This window comes from Rattus norvegicus, chromosome 5 (genome assembly GCF_021556685.1).
Source record: "Rattus norvegicus strain SHRSP/BbbUtx chromosome 5, alternate assembly SHRSP_T2T, whole genome shotgun sequence".
Lineage (NCBI taxonomy): Eukaryota > Metazoa > Chordata > Mammalia > Rodentia > Muridae > Rattus > Rattus norvegicus.
In genome coordinates this window covers 133322968-133347257 of record NC_141538.1, presented here as the reverse complement: position 1 = coordinate 133347257, position 24290 = coordinate 133322968, and the positions used below count along the sequence as shown (strand labels likewise).

Genomic DNA, 24290 nt, shown 5'->3' with positions numbered 1-24290 from the left:
GATTCTACTATTCATTAAAGAAAAATTGAAGTCAAAACAATCCAGTGCAACAATTTTCAGTAGTACAATCCAGTGCAACAATTTTCAGCAGTCCTATCTCCAGTGTAACCCAGCAAAATATTCACATGTTAAGAAATTCTAAATCCCAAGCTGCAAATTTATCATTTTTTCATTTATGTTCGAGCCAAGGAGCGTAAAGCAACAGTGATCACTGCCTTTCAGAACCTTGGACCTCATGACTGACAACAGAATTAATTGAGTAGCTAAGTCGCTGGATCAGCCACTGTCTGGCAGGGACAACTTCCATTCCATCATGCTAGCTTTGGGCTTCTCAGTTCTTAAAACTGAACAGATCACTTACTGGAGTGATTAGGGCTTTGATTTTTTTGAATGCAATCATTTTTATAAAAAATAAAATGTCAACATATGCCAGGTGGTATCACTATCTGAGATGCAACTGTAAAGAGATAAATATCTTACGGCTGACACTTTGGATTTTTAAATAAGTCATCTTTCAATAAAAGTCTTGGTCAAAGTTTAAACATTCTATAACAACCTGACAGGTGCATCCATGACACATCTCATCAGGACACAAACATTTAGCTAAGTCTTTAATACAACATGATACTGTTATGATTTGAACATTATTCTAATTTATTTTCACTCTTGGTTCTTTAAACCATCTTGTAATAAATATGACAAATTTTAGGTGCAAAAATGAGTAATGCATGATTTTAATACTCTGGAGACAAATCAATAGTTATTTTCCTGTGACTTAAAAGAAAAAAATGAACTTTCAATCAGGTGTTTCTGGACTTTTAGCCTATAACAAATATATTGTAGCATATAAAATGTTTTTACCTTATTTTGAAAGCGTTACATATATAATTGTCCAAAATACGTTGCTTTGTTTTGTTTTGTTTTTTAAAATTGACACCAATGCATCCATATTCCATTAAAAATAATCTGACTTACGTGCACTTACTAGGAAGCAAGTTTAAAAATTTGGAATTTGTTTAAAGTGCTGATACTTAGGAGAGGGCTAGCTGTAAGCATGTTACCGTACCTATCAACAGAACAAGGACCTTTAAACTCAAGTTTAGGAAAAAAATTGAGGTTCTATGAAAGGAAGATCAGTAACAAACAGTTTCCACTGAAAAAGGATTCAGGTGAAACAAAGAGCACCACGATGAGCTGCATGAAGGTGCTGGGGGCACCGCATCCCCTGCAGGGAGCACTCCCTTGGGATGCACTGCAGCTGTAAATGCAACTGTTATCAAGGTGCTGGGGTGGGGGCGGGGTGGGGCCACCGCATTCCCTGCAGGAGTGTTCCCTCGGAATGTATTGCAACAGGCTGTAAATGCAACTGTTCAATAGTTACCACTGCTCTGTTCACCTCAGAAAACTGCATTCCTTCTAGTTGATTAAACATTCAAATTACAGAACTATACTTGATGATGAAAACATAGTTTAAAGGAACATTTATACATGCCACCTGATAGAGGTGACGCATTTCAAAGGGCTTCATATCTCTTAAGACACGGAATTGACGTTAATGGTCCAGGAGTGTTTTAGATATAGCTATAGATATATTCATATGATATATATTTCAACAAGAAGTGTAAAAATCTTTAAAAACAAATCACAGCACTCACAGCTGCTTTACATAGGAAGGTCTCGGGGTCACTGAGTGTCAAACTAGTACAGACAGGAAGTGACTTTAAAAAGAGGAATGAATGGCACATCAGGAAGCTGTGGATGTTTCATTAGAGGTCAGTTTTTCATCACATCACTGATGTGTTCTCGCTGCTGAAGGAAGGTCATCCCTGCCACCTGAAGCCTCTTGCTCTTCGGGGTCAGCTAAAGGTCAGGAAAACGACTTGGGCCTTCCTTGTAGTCTTCAGGGATGGCAAAGATGGACCCATCAAACTCATCACATCGGAATTCCTGAAAAGTCACAGTGGCTGTGATCGTGGGAAACACGGGTATATCTAATTTTACAGGAAAGCCAGGAGGAAGCTTCATTTGAACAAATTCTCTAAGCTTGTTAAAGTGCTTGAAGGGTGCTATTACTTCTAGAACATTCAATAATGACTCAATTCCCAGAGGAAATTCCTGGCTCATGGCTACAGTGGCTTTAAATGTCTTCTTGCTCTCTTTGCACACCAGTTCTCTGCCCAGGTGTGGTGCCCTCAAAGTTCTGCTCCGTCAGGCTCCCACCTTTGCTCAGGCTCTCCATGATGGCCTTATTCCGCAGAATGTCCTCCTCGCTAAGGTGCTCTCTTCTTTTCCTTGATTCTAGAACAAGTCCATTCACCAGATAAAAGTCTGCCAAAAAGTTTCCTACTCTTTCTGTTTTATCTTCCCGAAAAAGCCATCCAGTTTGGGCACGTGTGAAAGAAATTGATTTGGTTGATAAAGTTGCAGAATAAATATCGCTGCTCATTAAAATATCAACTTCCTCTTCTGTTTCCATCTCTGACTCCTCATGGTGTATTCGCTGATAAACTTTTTGTTCATTGTCTAACACTACAAAAGACTCAGAGGGTGCAGCATCCCCACTGAAGATGAAGCTCAGGTCCCCTCGTTGGCACTTCATGTCAGTAAAGTCTATGAGAGTTGTGTCAAGCCTGATATTGATACCTTGCTTGTATATTTTACAGGCATCAGAAGGCAGAATTCGGGAAAGCAAAGGCACCCAGCTTTGAAAATCCCAGTGAAGTTCTAGGTAAAAGTCACCTAACTCTTTTAGGGCTTTTAACAACCGAGGTCGTTTTTCTCCAACACTCTCCCTAGATTGCTGCTTGAGTTTCCTTAGAAGAGCTGTGATCATCTGTCTGTCTCCATAGCTGATGGCTTCCGCCAGAGGGCTCCATCCCTGAGCATTTTTCACCTTTACTGGAGCATTGTGAGCCAACAGTAAATGTGCACATTCTTTATTTCCTAACATCACAGCAAGATGTAAAGGAGTGTTTCCGTGATTATCTTTCTGTCCGATATTGTGCGTGCGGATAAGCGAGGACAGTCTCCTCACGTCCCCCTTAAAGACGCACTCGTGCACCGGGTAGAGCGAGGGGCAGCTGCCTCCGTCAGCCACCACAACCGGGTTACTGCCCAGGCAGGCCGGAGCCGGGCAGGTGGCAGTCACTGCGTTGTGCTGCGGCGGGGCCGGAATGCCGGGGCCGGGCGCAGCGGGCGCCTTCAGCTGCAGCCGGTGGTGGTGGCTGAAGATCTTATGGCAGGCCTTGCCGCCCTTGCCGCTGCCGCCTGCTCCGCTTCTGCCCCCGGTGAAGGCGCCGCCGAGCGCGGCCGTCGCCTCCTCCTCGCAGGGCTCCAGCACGTCCCCGTCCTCTTTGCTGGGTTTGTGGTCCCTCCGCAGGGAGAGGATCTTCTCCCCGGTCATCGCCGCCGCGGCGCGCGGGACAGGGTCCGGGAGGCTCACCGCGGGCCGAGCCGGCGCGGCGGCGACGCCGGGCGATTAGAGCGGCGGCCGCGAGCCTCGCACGCAGCATGAACTCCTGGGGCGACCGCGGGTCCGCGGCACGCGCATCTCCCGGAGGCGGCGGCCCTCTTCTCAGACGAGGAAAGCCGCAGCTCAAGAGCCCGCGAACACACGACGCGGGGCGCCGCCGCCGCCTCCTCACTCTGAAAGACCCGGCGCAGCCATCTTCCCTTGGCTCCTCTCGCGAGAGCTCCGAAGGAAACGCCGAGGAGTATTAGCTGGCCTCTCCTGCGCTCGTGTCTGTGTCCGGCCAGCGCCCGCGCTCCCCTCGCACAGAGTTCCACGCTGGGGCGGGCCCTGCGGTTGGAGACCAAAGGCTCAGAATTCTAAACTGGTGCTCTGGGCCTTTGCAAAGAAGGAGGTCAACAGCAGTTACAAACTCTAGCTTAAAGGCTGAAACCCTGTTTGTGAACCTCCCTCAGAGAGACATTGGAAGACCCCATGTATGTCTTTCTGTGATTGGGTTAGCTCACTCAGGATGATGTTTTCCAGTTCCAACCATTTGCCTACGAATTTCATAAACTCGTTGTTTTTGATAGCTGAGTAATATTCCATTGTGTAGATGTACCACATTTTCTGTATCCATTCCTCTGTTGAAGGGCATCTGGGTTCTTTCCAGCTTCTGGCTATTATAAATAAGGCTGCAATGAACGTAGTGGAGCACATGTCTTTTTTATATGTTGGGGCATCTTTTGGGTATATGCCCAAGAGAGGTATAGATGGATCCTCAGGCAGTTCAATGTCCAATTTTCTGAGGATCCTCCAGACTGATTTCCAGAATGGTTGTACCAGTTTGCAATCCCACCAACAATGGAGGAGTGTTCCTCTTTCTCCACATCCTTGCCAGCATCTGTTGTCCCCTGAGTTTTTGATCTTAGCCATTCTCACTGGTGTGAGGTGAAATCTCAGGGTTGTTTTGATTTGCGTTTCCCTTATGACTAAAGATGTTGAACATTTCTTTAGGTGTTTCTCAGCCATTCGGCATTCCTCAGCTGTGAATTCTTTGTTTAGCTCTGAGCCCCATTTTTAATAGGGTTATTTGTTTCCCTGCGGTCTAACTTCGTGAGTTCTTTGTATATTTTGGATATAAGGCCTCTATCTGTTGTAGGATTGGTAAAGATCTTTTCCCAATCTGTTGGTTGCCGTTTTGTCCTAACCACAGTGTCCTTTGCCTTACAGAAGCTTTGCAGTTTTATGAGATCCCATTTGTCGATTCTTGATCTTAGAGCGTAAGCCATTGGTGTTTTGTTCAGGAAATTTTTTCCAGTGCCCATGTGTTCCAGATGCTTCCCTACATTTTCTTCTATTAGTTTGAGTGTGTCTGGTTTGATGTGGAGGTCCTTGATCCACTTGGACTTAAGCTTTGTACAGGGTGATAAGCATGGATCGATCTGCATTCTTCTACATGTTGCCCTCCAGTTGAACCAGCACCATTTGCTGAAAATGCTATCTTTTTTCCATTGGATGGTTTTGGCTCCTTTGTCAAAAATCAAGTGACCATAGGTGTGTGGGTTCATTTCTGGGTCTTCAATTCTATTCCATTGGCCTATCTGTCTGTCTCTGTACCAATACCATGCAGTTTTTATCACTATTGCTCTGTAATACTGCTTGAGTTCAGGGATAGTGATTCCCCCTGAAGTCCTTTTATTGTTGAGGATAGCTTTCGCTATCCTGGGTTTTTTGTTATTCCAGATGAATTTGCAAATTGTTCTGTCTAACTCTTTGAAGAATTGGATTGGTATTTTGATGGGAATTGCATTGAATCTGTAGATCGCTTTTGGTAAAATGGCCATTTTTACTATATTAATCCTGCCAATCCATGAGCATGGGAGATCTTTCCATCTTCTGAGGTCTTCTTCAATTTCCTTCTTCAGTGTATTGAAGTTCTTATTGTACAGATCTTTTACTTGCTTTGTTAAAGTCACACCGAGGTACTTTATATTATTTGGGTCTATTATGAAGGGTGTCGTTTCCCTAATTTCTTTCTCGGCTTGTTTCTCTTTTGTATAGAGGAAGGCAACTGATTTATTTGAGTTAATTTTATAACCAGCCACTTTGCTGAAGTTGTTTATCAGCTTTAGTAGTTCTCTGGTGGAACTTTTGGGATCACTTAAATATACTATCATATCATCTGCAAATAGTGATATTTTGACCTCTTCTTTTCCGATCTCTATCCCCTTGACCTCCTTTTGTTGTCTGATAGCTCTGGCTAGAACTTCAAGAACTATATTGAATAAGTAGGGAGAGAGTGGGCAGCCTTGTCTAGTCCCTGATTTTAGTGGGATTGCTTCAAGTTTCTCTCCATTTAGTTTAATGTTAGCAACTGGTTTGCTGTATATGGCTTTTACTATGTTCAGGTATGGGCCTTGAATTCCTATTCTTTCCAGGACTTTTATCATGAAGGAGTGTTGAATTTTGTCAAATGCTTTCTCAGCATCTAATGAAATGATCATGTGGTTTTGTTCTTTCAGTTTGTTTATATAATGGATCACGTTGATGGTTTTCCGTATATTAAACCATCCCTGCATGCCGGGGATGAAGCCTACTTGGTCATGGTGGATGATTGTTTTGATGTGCTCTTGGATTCGGTTTGCCAGAATTTTGTTGAGTATTTTTGCGTCGATATTCATAAGGGAAATTGGTCTGAAGTTCTCTTTCTTTGTTGTGTCTTTGTGTGGTTTAGGTATAAGAGTAATTGTGGCTTCGTAGAAGGTATTCGGTAGTGATCCATCTGTTTCAATTTTGTGGAATAGTTTGGATAATATTGGTATGAGGTCTTCTATGAAGGTTTGATAGAATTCTGCACTAAACCTGTCTGGACCTGGGCTCTTTTTGGTTGGGAGACCTTTAATGACTGCTTCTATTTCCTTAGGAGTTATGGGGTTGTTTAACTGGTTTATCTGTTCCTGATTTAACTTCGGTACCTGGTATCTGTCTAGGAAATTGTCCATTTCCTGAAGATTTTCAAGTTTTGTTGAATATAGGTTTTTATAGTAAGATCTGATGATTTTTTGAATTTCCTCTGAATCTGTTGTTATGTCTCCCTTTTCATTTCTGATTTTGTTAATTTGGACACACTCTCTGTGTCCTCTCGTTAGTCTGGCTAAGGGTTTATCTATCTTGTTGATTTTCTCAAAGAACCAACCTTTGGTTCTTTTGATTCTTTCTATGGTCCTTTTTGTTTCTACTTGGTTGATTTCAGCTCTGAGTTTGATTATTTCCTGCCTTCTACTCCTCCTGGGTGTATTTGCTTCTTTTTGTTCTAGAGCTTTTAGGTGTGCTGTCAAGCTGCTGACATATGCTCTTTCCTGTTTCTTTCTGCAGGCACTCAGCGCTATGAGTTTTCCTCGTAGCACAGCTTTCATTGTGTCCCATAAGTTTGGGTATGTTGTACCTTCATTTTCATTAAATTCTAAAAAGTTTTTAATTTCTTTCTTTATTTCTTCCTTGACCAGGTTATCATTGAGTAGAGCATTGTTCAATTTCCACGTATATGTGGGCATTCTTCCTTGTTTGTTATTGAAGACCAGTTTTAGGCCGTGGTTGTCCGATAGCATGCATGGGATTATTTCTAACTTTCTGTACCTGTTGAGGCCCGTTTTTTGACCAAATATATGGTCAATTTTGGAGAAAGTACCATGAGGAGCTGAGAAGAAGTTATATCCTTTTGCTTTAGGATAGAATGTTCTATAAATATCCGTTAAGTCTATTTGGCTCATGACTTCTCTTTGTCTACATCTCTGTTTAATTTCTGTTTCCATGATCTGTCCATTGATGAGAGTGGGGTTTTGAAATCTCCCACTATTATTGTGTGAGGTGCAATGTGTGTTTTGAGCTTTAGTAAGGTTTCTTTTACATATGTAGGTGCCCTTGTATTTGGGGCATAGATATTTAGGATTGAGAGTTCATCTTGGTGGATTTTTCCTTTGATGAATATGAAGTGTCCTTCCTTATCTTTTTTGATGACTTTTAGTTGGAAATTGATTTTATTTGATATTAGAATGGCTACTCCAGCTTGCTTCTTCTGACCATTTGCTTGGAAAATTGTTTTCCAGCCTTTCACTCTGAGGTAGTGTCTGTCTTTGTCTCTGAGGTGTGTTTCCTGTAGGCAGCAGAATGCAGGGTCCTCGTTGCATATCCAGTTTGTTAATCTATGTCTTTTTATTGGGGAGTTGAGGCCATTGATGTTGAGAGATATTAAGGAATAGTGATTATTGTTTCCTGTTATATTCATATTTGAATGTGAGGTTATGTTTTTGTGCTTTCATTCTCTTTTTTTTTTTTTTTGTTGCCAAGACAATTAGTTTCTTGCTTCTTCTAGGGTATAGCTTGCCTCCTTATGTTGGGCTTTACCATTTATTATCCTTTGTAGTGCTGGATTTGTAGAAAGATATTGTGTAAATTTGGTTTTGCCATGGAATATCTTTGTTTCTCCATCTATGTTAATTGAGAATTTTGCAGGATACAGTAACCTGGGCTGGCATTTGTGTTCTCTTAGGGTCTGTATGACATCAGTCCAGGATCTTCTGGCCATCATAGTTTCTGGCGAGAAGTCTGGTGTGATTCTGATAGGTCTGCCTTTATATGTTACTTGACCTTTTTCCCTTACTGCTTTTAATATTCTTTCTTTATTTTGTGCGTTTGTTGTTTTGACTATTATGTGACGGGAGGAGTTTCTTTTCTGGTCCAATCTATTTGGAGTTCTGTAGGCTTCTTGTATGCCTATGGGTATCTCTTTTTTTAGGTTAGGGAAGTTTTCTTCTATGATTTTGTTGAAGATATTTACTGGTCCTTTGAGCTGGGAGTCTTCACTCTCTTCTATACCTATTATCCTTAGGTTTGATCTTCTCATTGAGTCCTGGATTTCCTGTATGTTTTGGAGCAGTAGCTTTTTCCGCTTTACATTATCTTTGACAGTTGAGTCAATGATTTCTATGGAATCTTCTGCTCCTGAGATTCTCTCTTCCATCTCTTGTATTCTGTTGATGAGGCTTGTATCTACAGCTCCTTGTCTCTTCTTTTGGTTTTCTATATCCAGGGTTGTTTCCATGTGTTCTTTCTTGATTGCTTCTATTTCCATTTTTAATTCCTTCAACTGTTTGATTGTGCTTTCCTGGAATTCTTTCAGGGATTTTTGCGATTCTTTCAGGGATTTTTGCGATTCCTCTCTGTAGGCTTCTACTTGTTTATTAATGTTTTCCTGTGTTTCCCTAAGGGAGTTCTTCATGTCTTTCTTGAAGTCCTCCAGCATCATGATCAAATATGATTTTGAAACTAGATCTTGCTTTTCTGGTGTGTTTGGATATTCCATGTTTTTTTGGTGGGAGAATTGGGCTCCGATGATTCCATGTAGTCTTGGTTTCTGTTGCTTGGGTTCCTGTGCTTGCCTCTCACCATCAGATTATCTCTAGTGTTACTTTGTTCTGCTGTTTCTGACAGTGGCTAAACTGTCCTATAAGCCTGTGTGTCAGGAGTGCTGTAAACCTGTTTCCTCTCTTTCAGTCAGTTCAGGGGACAGAGTGTTCTGCTTTCGGGCGTGTAGTTTTTCCTCTCTACAGGTCTTCAGCTGTTCCTGTGGGCCTGTGTCGTGAGTTCACCAGGAAGCTTTCTTGCAGCAGAAAAGTTGGTCTTACCTGTGGTCCGGAGGCTCAAGTTTGCTCGTGGGGTGCTGCCCTCGGGCTCTCTGCAGCGGCAGCAACCAGGAAGATATGCGCCACCCCTTCCGGGAGCTTCAGTGCACCAGGGTTCCAGATGGCCTTTTGTGTTTTCCTCTGTTGTCCGAGATGTGTATGCAGAGTGCCGTCTCTTCTGGTTTCCCAGGCGTGTCTGCCTCTCTGAGGGTTTAGCTCTCCCTCCCACGGGATTTGGGTGCAGAGAACTGTTTATCCGGTCTGTTTCCTTCAGGTTCCGGCGGTGTCTCAGGCAAGGGTCCTGCTGCTCTTGGGCCCTCCCCCACGGGAGCCCAGAGGCCTTATACAGTTTCCTCTTGGGCCAGGGATGTGGGCAGGGGTGGGCAGTGTTGGTGGTCTCTTCCGCTCTGCAGCCTTAGGAGTGCCCACCTGACCAGGCGGTGAGGTCTCTTTCCCATGGGTTCTGGGAGCAGAGAGCTGCTGCGGGCAGGGATCCGCGGGTGTGGGACTTCCAGTAAACACAGGACTTGCCCGGTCCTAGAGGAATTCTGCCTCTGTGTCCCGATTTCACCAGGCAGCTTTCTTGCAGCAGACAAGTTGGTCTTACCTGTGGTCCCGAGGCTCAAGTTCGCTCGTGGGGTGCTGCCCATGGGCTCTCTGCAGCGGCAGCAACCAGGAAGATATGAGCCACCCCTTCTGGGAGCTTCAGTGCACCAGGGTTCCAGATGGCCTTTGGTGTTTTCCTCTGGCGTCCGAGATGTTTGTGCAGAGAGCAGTCTCTTCTGGTTTCCCAGGCGTGTCTGCCTCTCTGAGGGTTTAGCTCTCCCTCCCACGGGATTTGGGTGCAGAGAACTGTTATATCTGGTCTGTTTCCTTCAGGTTCTGGCGTTGTCTCAGGCAGGGGTCCTGCCGCTCCTGGGCCCTCCCCCACGGGAGCCCAGAGGCCTTATACAGTTTCCTCTTGGGCCAGGGATATGGGCAGGGGTGGGCAGTGTTGGTGGTCTCTTCCGCTCTGCAGCCTTAGGAGTGCCCACCTGACCAGTCGGTGAGGTCTCTTTCCCACAGGGTCTGTATTTTTCTCTCTGGAGTATAATTTCTTGAGTTTTTTTCTATATTTGGACAGTAGCCATCTAAGAGATGTAAGATAGCTCAAGATATTTTTCCAATCTTTTGGTTGCCAATTTGTCCTAATAACACTGTCCTTTGCCTTACAGAAGTTTTGCAGAATTAGGAAGTCCCATTTGTGGATTCTTGATCTTAGAGCTTAAATCACTGGTGTTTTGTTGTGGAAATTTCCCCCAGTGCCCAAGTGATCAAGACTCTTCCCCACATTTCTTCTATTAGTTTGAGTATATCCAATTAGATGTGGACGTTCTTGGTCAACTTGGACTTAAACTATGTACAGGGTGATATGAATGGATCAATTAGCATTCTTTTACAGGCTGACCTCCAATTGAACCAGCACTGTTTGTTGAAATGCTATCTTTTTTCCATTGGATGGTTTTAGCTCCTTTGTCAAAGACCAAGTAATCATAGGTGTGTGGGTTCATTTCTGGGTTTTTGTTTCTATTCCACTTATCTATCTGCCTGTCTCTGTACGAATATCATACAGTTGTTATCATAGATGAAAGCATGACCAACAGAATACAAAAGATAGAAGAGAGAATCTCAGAGGCAGAAGATAAAAAAGAAACAATATTAAAAGCAGTAGGGGGTAAAGGTCAAGTAACATAACCGCAGACCTATGTACTTTACAACATACTCCTCATCAGAGACTATGAAAGCCAGAAGCCTCAAGAAGATGTAATACAGACACTAAGAGAACACAAACACCAGCCCAGAATACTATATCCAGCAAAACTCTGAATTAGCATATATGTAAAAAACCAAGATATTCTATGACAAAACCCAATTTATACAATATCTTTCTACAAATCCAGCCTTACAAAGGAGAATAGATGAAAAACTCCAACACAAGGAGGGATCCTACACCATAGAAAAATCAAGAAAGTAATCTCCTTGCAACAAAACCAAAAGAATAGAGACACACAAACATTATTCTACCTCTAACAACGGAAGTATCAGAAAAAAACAATCACTATTGCTTAATATCTCTTAACATCAATGGACACGATTCCCCAATAAAAAGACATAGACTAATAGACTGGACATGTAAAGAGGACCCGGCATTTCCTGCATACAGGAAACACACCTAGAAGACAAAGACAGAGAGTACCTCAGAGTAAAAGTCTAGAAAGCAACTTTCTAAGCAAATGATCTGAAGAAACAAGCTGGAATAACCATTCTCATATTGAATAAAATCAACTTTCAACCAAAAGTTATCAAAAAGTATAAGGAAGGACACTTCATATTCATTAGAGGAAAAATCCACCAAGATGAATTCTCAATCCCAAATAGCTATGAGCCAAATGCAATGACACCTACATTCATAAAAGTAACCTTAAATTGCACTACAACAATAATAGGAGCTTTCAACACCCCGCTCTCATTAATGTGGAGATCATGGAAACAGAAATTAAACAGAGACATAGAGAAATTAACAGAAGTTATTAACCAAATGATTTAACCACTATTTATAGAACATTTCATCCTAAAACAAAAGAATATACCTTCTTCTCAACGCCTCATTTTACCTTCTGCAAAATTGATCATATAATCAGCCACACAACAGGCCACAACAGACACAAAGTGATTCAAATAATCACATACATCCTATCAGATCACTACGTACTAAGATTGGTCTTCAATGACAACAAAAACAACAGAAAGTCCACACATATATAGAAGTTGAACAACACACCACTCAATTATAATTTGGTCAAGGAAGAAATAAAGAAATTAACACATATTAATTTAATGAGCATGAAGACATAACTTATGGGCATAATGGAAGCAGTGCTAAAAGGAAAACTCATAGTTCTCAGTGCCACCATAAATAAACTGGAGACAGCAGACACTAGCAGCCTGACAGAACACCTGAAAGCTCTAGAACAGAAAGAAGCAAATAAAACCAAGAGGGCTATAAGTTAGAAAGCAGTAAAACACAGGGATGAAATCAACCAAACGGAAATAAAAAGAACTATAAAAAGAATCAATAAAACCAGGAGCTGTTTTGTTGAGAAAATCAAGAAAATAGATAAATTCTTATACACACTAATCAGGGAGAATATTCAAATTAACAAAATCAGAAATGAAAAGCAAGATATAGCACCAGAATCTGAGGAAATTAAAAAAAATCATCAGATCCTACTACAATAAGCTGTATTAGACAAAACTGGAAAATCTGGATGAAATGGAGAATTTGATAGACAGACACCAGGAGACAACTTAAATCAGGATCAGATAAACTAAACAATCCCATAACTGCTAAAGAAATAGAAGCTCTAATTAAGCGTCTCCAAAACAAACCCCCCCAAAAATCACAGGACCAGACCATTCATAAAAGAAAAATCCAACACTGTCCAAACTATTCCACAAAATACAATCAGAAAAATAAACTACTCAATTCCTTTTATGAAGCCAGAATTACTCTTACACCTAAACCACACAAAGACTCAAGAAAGAAAGAGAACTTCCGACTAATTTCCCTTATGAATATCAACACAAAAATACTAAATAAAATTCTCACAAATAGAGTCTGTGAACTCATCAAAATGATAATCCATCATAATCAAGTAGGATTCATCCCAGGGACACAGGAAAGTTTCAAAATATGAAAATCCATCATCATAAACCACTATGTAAACAAACTCAAAGAAAAAGACCACTTGATCATCTCTTTAGATGCTATGAAAGCATTTGTCAAAATTCAACACCCCTTCATGTTAAAAGTCTTAGAAAGATCAGGAATTCAAGGCTCATACCTAAACATAGTAAAAGCAATATACAGCAAAGCAGTAGCCATAATCAAACTAAATGGAGAGAAACTTGAACGAATCCCACTAAATCAGGGACTAGAAAAGGCTTCCCACTCTCTCTTCACTTGCTCAACATAGTAGTCCAAATCCTAGCAAGAGCAATCAGTCAACAAAAGTAGGTCAAAAAAAGGCAAATTAGAAAGAAAGAAAGATGCCAAAATATCACTATTTGCAGATGATATAATTGTATACTTAGGTGACCTCAAAATTTCATCAGAGAGCTCCTAACCCTGAGAACTTCAGCAAAGTGGCTAGATATAAAATTAACTCAAACAATTCAGTAGCCTTCCTCTACTCAAAGATAAATAGACTGAGAAAGAAATTAGGGAAATGACATGCTTCAAATATTCACAAATATCATGAAATGGCTCAGTGTAACTCTAACCAAGCAAGTGAAAGATTTACATGATGAGAACATCAAGTTTCTGAAGAAAGAAATTGAAGAATATTTCAGAATATGGAAAGATCTCCCATGCTCATGGATTGTCAGGATTAATATTATAAAAATGGCCATCTTTCCAAAAGCAATCTACAGATTCATGACAATCTCCATCAAAATCCCAACTCAATTCTTCATAGTGTTAGATAGAGCAATTTGCAAATTCATTTGGAATAACAAAAACCAGGATAGTGAAATCTATCCTCAACAATAAAAGATCTTTAGGAGAAAGCACCATCCCTGACCTCAAACTGTATTATAGAGCAATAGTGATAAAAAAATCTATGGTATTGGTACAGAGACAGACAGGTAGATCAGTGGAATAGAATCAAAGAGACAGATATTAACACACACCCATGGACACTTGATCTTTGAAAAATGTGCAAAAACCATCCAGTGGAAAAAGATACCATTTTCAATAATGGTGCTGGTTCAACTAGAGGTCAGTTTGTAGGAGAATACAAATATATCCATTATTATGGCCCTGTAAAAAGGTCAACTCCAAGTGGACCGAGGACCTTCACATAAAAACAAATATTCTCAAACTAATAGAAGAAAAAGTAGAGAAGAGCCTCGATCATATGGGCACTGGGGAAATTTCCCTGAATAGAACACAAATGGCTCTAAGATCAAGAAGACAAATGGGATCTTATAAAATTGCAAAGCTTCTGTAAGGCAAAGAACACTGTTATTAGGACAAAACAGAAACCAACAGATTGCAAAAAGATCTTTACCAATCCTCCATCAAATAGAGAGTTAATATGCAATATATATGAAAAACTCAAGAAGTTAGACTCCAGAGAATCAAATAACCCTGTTAAAACTGGAATACAGAGCTGAACAAAGAATTCTCAGGTAAGGAATTCTGAATGGGTGACAAGTACTGAAAAAAATATTCAACATCCTTAGTCATCAGGCAAATGGCAATAAAAACAACCCTGAGATTCCACCCACACCAGTCAGAATGGCTAAGATTAAAAAAAAAACTCAGGTGACAAAAGATGTTGGTTAGGAAGTGCAGAAAGAGGAACACTCCTCCATTTTTGGTAGAATTGCAAGTTGGTACAATCACTCTGGCAGTCAGTCTGGAGGTCCCTTAGACAATTGGACATAGTACTACCTGAGGACCCAGTATACCTCTCCTGGTATATACCCAAATGATGCTCCAACATACAACAAAGACACATGTTCTATGTTCATAGCCATCTTATTTGTAATAGCCAGAAGCTGGAAAGAACCCAGATGACCTTCAACAGAGGAATGGATTCAGAAAATGTGGTACATCTACACAACGGAATACTACACAGCTATTAAAAACAATGACTTCATAAAACTTCATAGGCAAGTGGACAGAACTAGAAAATATCATCCTGAATGAGGTAACCAAATCACACAAAACACAAAACGTGTGCACTCACTGATAAATAGATATTAGCCCAAAAGCTTGTATTACCCAAAATTCAATCCACAGACCACATGAGACTCAAAAAGAGGGATGACCAAAGTGTGGATGTTTCAGTTCTCTTAAAAGGGGGAACAAAACTCTTCATAGGAGAAGATATGGAGACAAAGTTTGGAGCTGTGACTGAAGGTATGGCCATTCAGAGCCTGTCCTAACTGGTGATCCAGCCTATATACATACAGCCACCAAACCCAGACAATGTTGCTGATTCCAACAAGTGTATGCTGAGAGGAGCCTGATATAACTGTCTCCTGAGAGTCTCTGCCAGAGCATGAGAAGTCTAGAGGCAAAAGCTAGCAGCTAACTATTGAACTGAGAACAGGGTCCCCATTGGAGGAGTTAGAGAAAGGATAGAAGGAGAAGAAGAGCCTTGCAACCCCATAAAAACAATACCAGCCATCCAGTGCTCCCAGAACTAAACTGCAGCCCAAAGTCCACACATGGAAAGACCCATGGTTCCAGCTGCAGATGTAGCAGAGAATGGCCTTGTTGGGCACCAATGAGAGAAGCCCTTGGTCCTGCCAAGGCTGGACACCCCAAGGAAGGATAATGTCAGGGTGTTTAGGTGGAAGGTGTGGGTGATTGGTTGGGGGAACACTCATATATGAAAGGGGAGGGATACTAGATAGAGGTTTTACATATTGGAAACCAGGAAACAGGATAACATTTGAAATGTAAATAAAAAAATCAAAAAGAAAAAAATTGGCATTGTGCCTATGCAACTCATTTAAGTGCAACTCATTATAGTTATTTTAATAGTGGCTATTACAAACTGTTTAAGTTCATTAAGAAATGGAAGTTAATAGTCACATAATAAAACTCATGATCATATCAGATATTTGTCAATTATAATAAGATATTTTTAAGCTATTCAAATATTGAATTTAGCTATTCAAATAGCTAAAAATAATGAATGTTTGTCAATTCATGTATATAGAAGTAGATGGTCTTGAAAAGTGTCAGAGAGCCACAGAATATGTCATCTAATGTTATTTCATATTAAAAGTTCTTTTGATTACAAGACATATCTGCTCCTGACAGTATCCTCATTCCACTTCAAAGAAGATATTGAACATCAATACCTTCAAGGAGAGAGGCTTGAACTGTGGTAAGCTATTCACTGGGCAAGGAATTTCCTAATTTCATTTGCAGACAAAATGTCATCCAAAAAGTACAACAAATGTACACAGGAAAGTCAACTGCTAAGCTCTACCAAGATAGAGTAAGGTGGTCCTTCATAATTCCTGCTTCACTTAAGCTCTGTCAGGTGCTGGGCCAGAAGGCTGAAGTTAGATGCTCCAACTTTATAAAAAAATGTTAGGTACTGTTCAAGCAACCCATTGTTTCTACCATTTTTATAGTTTCAAAGCTGTGTCTGTTTGCTTCTTGGATACTCAGGTTATATTTAATTCCTTCTCAAATCCCTGATGGAATTAAAGAATAAATAGTGACAATCTCACAATTAAACTTAAGTTGTTCAGCATTGGAAATTTTCTTGATATAAAAAGATTAACTTAGCTTAATAATATAATTAAGAATAGAAGATGACTTAGGTAGAGAATGCAAATTCATGAAAATAATATAGATGGCAAAAACCTAATTCCAACATATGAACGAGCCAGAATTTCTAATGTAATTCATATATAATATGAATTTAATTATTTTTATACTTACTTAGAAATAGTTCCAACTGTGCAGTTTTGCTAATATAAGAAAAAGCTCTTTTAATTGGACAAAAAAGGGGAAATGTAATAAGTTGGCCAGATGCTGTTTGTATTCTAATGCAAATACTGGTTCCTCAAAAGGGGTTACCCGTTATGAGCATACCATCATGTACATAGGTGAACCTACTCCCACTTATAACTTGTCAATAAAAGAAGAGATCATACTGTTGAGACTGGAGGAGAAAGGTAGGAGTCAGGGATTGAAGGTGAGAGACAGATACAGACGAAGAGAGCATGCAAGTAGAGGAGGAAGAAGTCACAATAGACCAGAACAACATGGCTTGGAAAAACTTTAAGTAGTTGGGTATTATAGTTGGGGAATAAGTTAGTATAGTATTAGATATGTCTAAACTAGACATATGGCTTATAAATAAAATATCTAGATCAGGTCTGTTTTAGAGAACATATTAGGATTCAAAATTCTTGAAAACCTTTTTCTATCCCTTAAAATCAGATCCTACCCTGGTGTTCAACAAAGCTCCTGATGTTAAAAGTAAGGATAAAATAACTTTTTTTTACTTGAATTGTTGTAAACAAGGGATAACCAGCATTGTAACTTGGGCACTTAACACCTCCTTTATTAAAAACAATTCCTTGGTCATGCCTGTCCATTTGCTATCATTTTCCCATACTTGATAATTATGGGAATCATATCTGTAGCTAGCTAAGGCATCCTAGTTTCGTGTGTGAGTCAGTTCATTTAAATTAATGACCTTAAATTGCCTGTGGTCATGCAGAATGGATAGTTAGTTATATTACTGCTTCTCCATTTCTGTGGTAGCCATATTGTCTCATTTGTTTCCATGTCCCACAGCAAGCTGGGTTCTGAAAAATTACTTTTATTTTAAAGTTTTTATACTTTTAAACCATTCAGATGCAGATTATTCCCAAAATATCATAAATCCTTTGTCTTTCCAGTCCTGATATTGAAAATCATGATGTAAATATTATATCATGAATATCTCATATTTTTCCTCATTATCATTTGATTTTTTGAGAGTAACTTAAAGTTTTATTGCAAAAGAGTTCCCTATGAAAGATGTAACTTGGTCCTTCTTTCCTTCCAAATGTGGAAAATTGCAAGTTGACAACTTTTTAAATCCTCCTTTTTTCCCCATTTTCATTAAAATATGAGACTAATGTGGAGAATAGCCACATGATTATACATTTTTCTATCATTTTCAGCCCTTCCCCCATAATATCTGTTATCTTTCTGTCTCTTTGGGTTCTCTTTACCTCCCCCAAAATCTTTCTTTCATATTAACATCACATGCATTTAAAAGTTTCTTGCATCTATGCAAACTCTCAAATCTACAAAAAGAGTAATCATAATATTTGAATTTTTGAGCCATGTTAGATAAAATATTCTCCTATTTCATTCACTTTATGCCTTACAAATGACAATTCTATTATCTATAACTGAACTAAACTTTGCCATGAATGCATGCATACTATATTCTCATATACTCTTAACTACTTCTTTGTTCACAGACATCAAATATTGTCCCATGTACAGCCACTTTGAATAGAGGTACAATATGTCAATCTGTTACCTTCTGCTTGGCAGAATGCATTATATTTCCTTAAACATTTTCTCTAAAGTATCTGTGTGAGAAGCAGCCATACAAATATTAACCATATAATGATAAATAATGCATTGAGAAAATAATCTAGAAATTATTTCTAGTGGTTAGTGAATGAAATATTGGCATAGAGATGGACTAATTAACATTCCTTGTGGAAGAGTATTCCCCTGATATCATTTTAAAAGTTCAAAATGCTGTAAGTAGGCACAATTAAAATAAACCTTTCTACATCCTGCTCATGCGGGGAGATAGTCAAAAAGTAGTATTTTAAATCAATTACTATCATACCTTAGGTAATAAAGAAGATAAAGTGAAAAGAAAATTATACAGATTTAAGGTTTAAAAATATAAAATATGAAGAATAAGCTACAAAAGCTACGAAAGCCACAGACTCAGGACTAAGCCCTGCTGCTGGGAATAACAGGCCATAAAGATAATAAAAAAGGAATACAGGAACCAGACCAGGGTATCGGAACTGATTCATGGGCCATCTGACAAGAAGACATCCCCCCAGTCTAATCAGGGTCATACTTTAACCAGATGACTTCTAGCCCCTTGATATGCCCCTGACTTCTGATAAGCCCCTGACTTCTAGCACGTACTCTTCTGCTTTGTTCTCACTGCTATGTTTGAATGAGCCAATTGTGTGTAACCGCACCTAAACCCCCTAGCTTTCCCTATATAAACCCCTGACTTTTGAGTTTCAGGGTCGACATCTCTGTCTCCTGCGCAGGATATGTGTCGGCCCGGAGATCTCTATAATAGGTCTCTGTAATAAACCTCGCCTTTGCTTATTACATCCAAAATGGTCTCTCTGTGTCTGGGGTCCGTGATTTCCCAAAACTTGAGTAAGGGTCTCTCTGCATGGGATCTTTCATTTGGGGGCTCATCTGGGATCTTTGCGACCACCCCAGACTCCAAAGACCCCTTGGAGGTGTGTTGGATGTTTGTCTGAGTGTTTCTGTGTGAGCGGTGCCGCATTTGTCAGTCTGTATCTGTCTCTGTTTTGGTTCTGCCATTTGTGTATATATGTGCGTCTTAGTACTGGTCAGTGTTAAGAGAGCAGATGTGTATTCCTGCCCTGTGCTAGGAGGGTAGATGTGTATTCCTGCCCTGTGCTAGGAGGGTAGATGTGTATTCCTGCCCTGTGCTAGGAGGGTAGATGTGTATTCCTGTCCTGAGCTAGGAGAGTGGTTGTGTATCTCCACTCGGTGCAGCTGCCTTTGTGGTCCGTGAGCTTCCTCTGGCTGCAGAAGCGGGGGATGCCCCGGGGCCCGCAAGGCTGCAGCCCCTGGAAGACGTTCCACGGGCGGAGAACAGTTGGGAGAGCCTGGCTGTGGGCAGTCAGGAGGACCTGACTGTGGTTTTCTGGAACAAAGGAGATGGAGTGCTCCTTAGTGTTTGCTGTCTGTGTTCTGTTTCTGTGTTTGGTGTTCTTTTTCTTTGCCATGGGGAAAACTGTGATAACCCCTTTGTCTTTGATGGTGGACCATTGGACGGATGTTAGGGCAAGAGGACACTCTGGAATCCTGTTGGGAGGTGGAATCAGATGGTCCATCTCATCCCAGAAGCAGCTAAGGTTAAGCTGCAGTTTGGGCCAGGTACTGAAGGTACCAGGCATCTGTGGAAATTGGTTATAGGATACTTTGTCTTGGTCTTGTTTGTTTGGTTTGTTTTCTGTGGTATTGTCGAGTGTCTTTTTGGCTTTTGTTTCGTTTTTGAATTTGGACTGATGAATGTGTTTGAAATCATGAAACTGTTTGCTTTGTTCGTCAAAGAGTTTTATTTGGTCCTCTTGGTGCTTAAGTTAAAAGTTAAAAATAATTTGCTTGAGAAAAATTGTTTTCTGCTGGGGAGTTTTATCTTTCTTTCTTGAGCCTCCTCTCCAAGGAGAAATACCCCTCCCTTTACTCCCCTTGTCCAGTCTATCTGCTATTAACAGTTGTGTATAAAGAACTCCATGTTAGTGAGTGACCCTGTCTGAAGCAGACATTAACAAGAACCTTGAGGAAAAAAACCGCTCTTAAATAAAAGTTCCGCCAGATAAGGCCTCCGGTATGAAACAAGTGTAGTGAGTAGGAAATTTAATTTTGTGGACCCCGCTCCTGTGGCCCTGTGTTGGTTGATATCCAACGTAATTTTTTGAAGCATAGTGTTTTATCTGTGCTTGTGCTCACAGTCCACACAGTGGGGGGGGGGAGTGAAATTAGCCGCGGAGTCGCTATAACAAACATGGAGACTTCTCAGTCTCACCCAATTTTTCTGGATCTTCAAGAGCTGTTTGAAAAAAAAGACTTAAGATGAAAAGAAGCACTATAGAGAAATTTCTTAGTGACTTGCTACACCTTGGTTCGCTATCTCTGGGAATCTCACGGTGGACAGCTTTGATAAGCTAGGGAAGATTTAAATTTTGCTTGGGAACAAGGAACCTTAAAGGGACAGGCCACATTAGAAATGCTACAGGAGGAACAATTTGAAAAGGCTGAGAGTGAGGTGGGGGAGGACTCTAAGGAAAACAAGAAGGAGAAAGGAATTTCTGCCTTTAGTGGCCTGACCTTCAACATTTGCTCACAGAAAGAGAGCGCTCATTAAGAGAAGTTCTTTAAGGAAGCCTGCCTTATCTGCTGGCCCTATTCCAAGAGAGGAGTTAATCTCCAACATTAAGTAACCTTCCCTGTTATTCATCATTGACATGGAGATAGCACCTATCCCCACAGCAGCCAATTCTTGCCCCTGTGGTCGAAATGCCCCAGGTTGGGGGACAAAAAAGCCCCTAAAATAGTTTCAAAAAGAATCTACAACAAACTGTGAAGAACTTTGTTTTGCCAGTCAAAATTTAGAATTCAGGCTTTGGCTGTGGCCAAGGTCAGGATTAATGTTTTCTTTTCCATGGGCCTTTAGCCCAGTGAGACAGCTTGGTCAAGGACTACTATTGCAGTCCTGGTATTCAGAGACACGGAGAGAGGTATAGTTTTTTTTTTTTTTTATTAAAGGTTGATACTATAGTATTGACAATCTATTTATTAGATATAAGAGACAGGAAGCCCCAGGTGAACTGGCTTAGTATCTAACATCCAGGTTCTAATCATCTCTCCTTCCTTTTGTTATTAGTTGTTACCAGAAGCCTAGTGTCATTTAGAGGCTGGTTCTCTTGAGAGGCAAAGCAACCAAACTGACACTGAAGAGAGATACTCCTTGAGGGAAAATCTAAGTCCAGGAAGACAGCCGGTAACAGATAGGCTGCCCCTCTGCTCACTTTTCTGTTTCACAGACACAAGGCCTTTTTGTCCCAAAAAAAGCCTCCTGGCTTAGCTCTGTGACTAAATGCTATTGGACCTCTATTCTCAAGATTCTCTTGTTTTCTCACCATCCCATTTGAGATGCTTGTTAGTAACTGTTACAGGTCTTCTTTACCACCGAGGAAAGACAGAATCCTACTAGAGACCAGAGAAAAATGTTCCAGACACGGATGGAAGGCCCTCACTTCTGCCTGCTCTCTTCAAATGCCTAGAGGTAGGGAGTGCTCCAGGTCTGCCACCAGACTCCAATGGTGGGTCTCCGAGGGGCTAAAAAATGCCCTACCAATCTGGCTAAGATAAGAAAAAGATATAAAAAATGGTTACAGTAACTTGAAGGGTTAAGCTAAGTCACTGAGAGAGTTATTGTAAGTTGCTGAGAGCTAGTATAAGTTACAGAGAAAATAAGGTTAAACAGAGAGACTGAGAAAGAAAGAAAGAAAAGAGATAAAAAGAACAAAAAGCTAGAGAAGAAAAGAAAAAAAAGAAGCTAGAGAGCTAAAGAGAGATAAAAGACAAGAGAGGAACATATACTGGCCACCGTAGTTAGGGAACCTAGGAAGACAGTACCTGGCAACAGAAGAGAATTCCTGGCTAAAGATCAGTGTGCCTAATACAAAGAAAAAGGACACTGGGTCAGGGACTGCCCCCAGAAAGAACAAGAGGGGCCACTGGAGAGTCTCTCGGTCCTGGAGGGCTGGTTATGCACAGAGATAGAAGGGAAGCCCGCCCAGTTGTTTTATGGATACAGAGACCCAATGCTCTGTGCTCCTATGCCCCAGGGGGCCAGTATCCAAAGACCTTGGGTACAGGGGGTTACTGACAACAAACAATACTTATGGACTACCCGAAGAACAGTGGACCTTGGCGTGGGCCGGGTAACCCACTAGTTCATGGTCTTCCCTGACTGCCCCTATCCCTTGCTCATGAGAAATTTGCTCTCCAAAATGGCTTGCGTGGACTGAAATGGCTGGGTGAGGCCATGTGTATACACATCTACAGACTGTGTATGTGGAGCTTAAGACCTGTCTCAGTACACCAGCACCTGATGATGTGAGATACGTGGCTTAGTGCCATTCTGCCTGGAATACATCACCCCTGCCAGCCAGGCACTAACAATTATCACCCAATCCAGGACTTAAGCTGTGATAGAGTGGCTGATGTTTTGCCTTTGAATAGAACGTCCCAAAAGATGGGACCACTGGTCAGCTGCCATGGACTAGATTCTCCACCCGTTGGGGACAATCTGGTCACCTTGCTGCCCAGTCCTGACCTGGAGCCACCATAGCACGAGTGTCAAGTACTGGCAGAAGCCCATGAGTGGAGGAAAGACCTCTGCAACTGGCTGATTGACCCCTGCTGAAAGTGGAGGCTACCTTGTCCACAGACGAGAACAGTTATCTTCATGAAGGTCAGAGATAAGTGGGTGCTGCTGTGGTGGACAACACAATATCATCTGGGGTGGCTGAACCCCAACCCCCCAACACATCAGCACCACAGATGCCTTTGCCATCTCTTGGATGCCCTGATGAAGCCAGCAACTGTGAGTATTATTCATTGCCCAGGACATCAGAAAGGAAGAGATTCAGTGACATGGGACAGTAACAAAGCAGATAAAGTGGCTCGGGAAATGGCTATACAGGAGCCAATCCTGGTTACAGGCCTACAAGAGACAGCCACTGGGAACTGGGATTGAACTAAGAGATGGCCTCACTTAGAATGTACAACAAAAGAAAAGGCCCAAATTGCTTAAAAGATAAACGGACAATGACACACTTGAGGGGAAAGCTATACTCCCCAGAGAACAAATAAAAGACTCACTTTGCCAAATACACAAATAGACTCATTTAAGAGATAAGAAGGTTGTTAAGGTATATATAATAGACTTTAAGATTTTAGCCAAGAGAGACAATAAAAAATATAAGATATGTCAGTAAGTAAATGTTTAACAAACAAACAGGACAAAGAGACCTAGAGAGTTTAGTGAGTAGTCAAAATGAACTTCACTGAGATAAAACCAAAAAAATATGATCACGAGTATCTCCTAGTGCTTGTAGATACCTTTTCAAGAATAGACAAAACCTTTCCTCACCAAACAAGAGATGGCCTCTACAATCATCAAGAAGATACTGGAAGAAATCTTCCCCTGATTTGGAATGCCCAAGGTAATCTGGTCAGTCAACGGCCCTACTTTCGTTGCCAAGGTAAGCCAGGGTGTGGCCAAGTATTTAGAGGTCGATTAAAAATTACGTTGTATTTACAGACCTCAAAGTTCAGGACAGATAGAGTAAATAAATAAAACTCTAAAAGAGACTCTGACCAAATTGACCATGGAGACTGTCACAGACTGGGTGGCACTCCTTCCCTCTTGCTCTCTTCAGAGCAAGAAATACCCCTTCCAGATTCAGCCTTACCCCCTTTGAGATCTTATATGGGGCCTCAGCTCCTCTGACTGTATTAGACGATGTTACTGAACCAGCATGTCATAATAATAATGATTTGTATGTCACGCTAAAAGACCTACAGGTGATACAGAAAGAAATCTGCTCACACCCTGACAGCCGTCAATTCTCAGCCCTCACCAGCCTCGTACTAGCTGTTGGGGCTGAGAGCTGGGACCTAGAGGGACACTCAGGATGTTTGCCCTGGGTTCCATCGGGATAGGTGTGGGAATAGGCTTGATTTCTATTACAAATGATGTAACATTACATAT

General features: G+C 41.0%; 1 protein-coding gene and 1 pseudogene across 9 annotated transcripts in view; both read right to left on the bottom strand.

Annotated features, from left to right (window-relative positions):
- The window catches only part of Skint5l (selection and upkeep of intraepithelial T cells 5 like), a 238361-nt gene that overhangs the window by 150216 nt on the left and 63855 nt on the right, over positions 1–24290 (bottom strand). The window contains exon 1 of one of the 9 annotated variants that reach the window (XM_087551539.1): positions 1656–3705. The exons of the other annotated variants lie outside the window; for them this stretch is intronic. The gene's annotated coding sequence lies outside the window, so the exon portion shown is untranslated. Of the gene's footprint in view, positions 1–1655; positions 3706–24290 lie in introns of those variants that run through there. 9 annotated transcript variants of the gene reach the window in all.
- On the bottom strand, positions 1861–3919 carry Ankrd13c-ps1 (ankyrin repeat domain 13C, pseudogene 1; annotated as a pseudogene).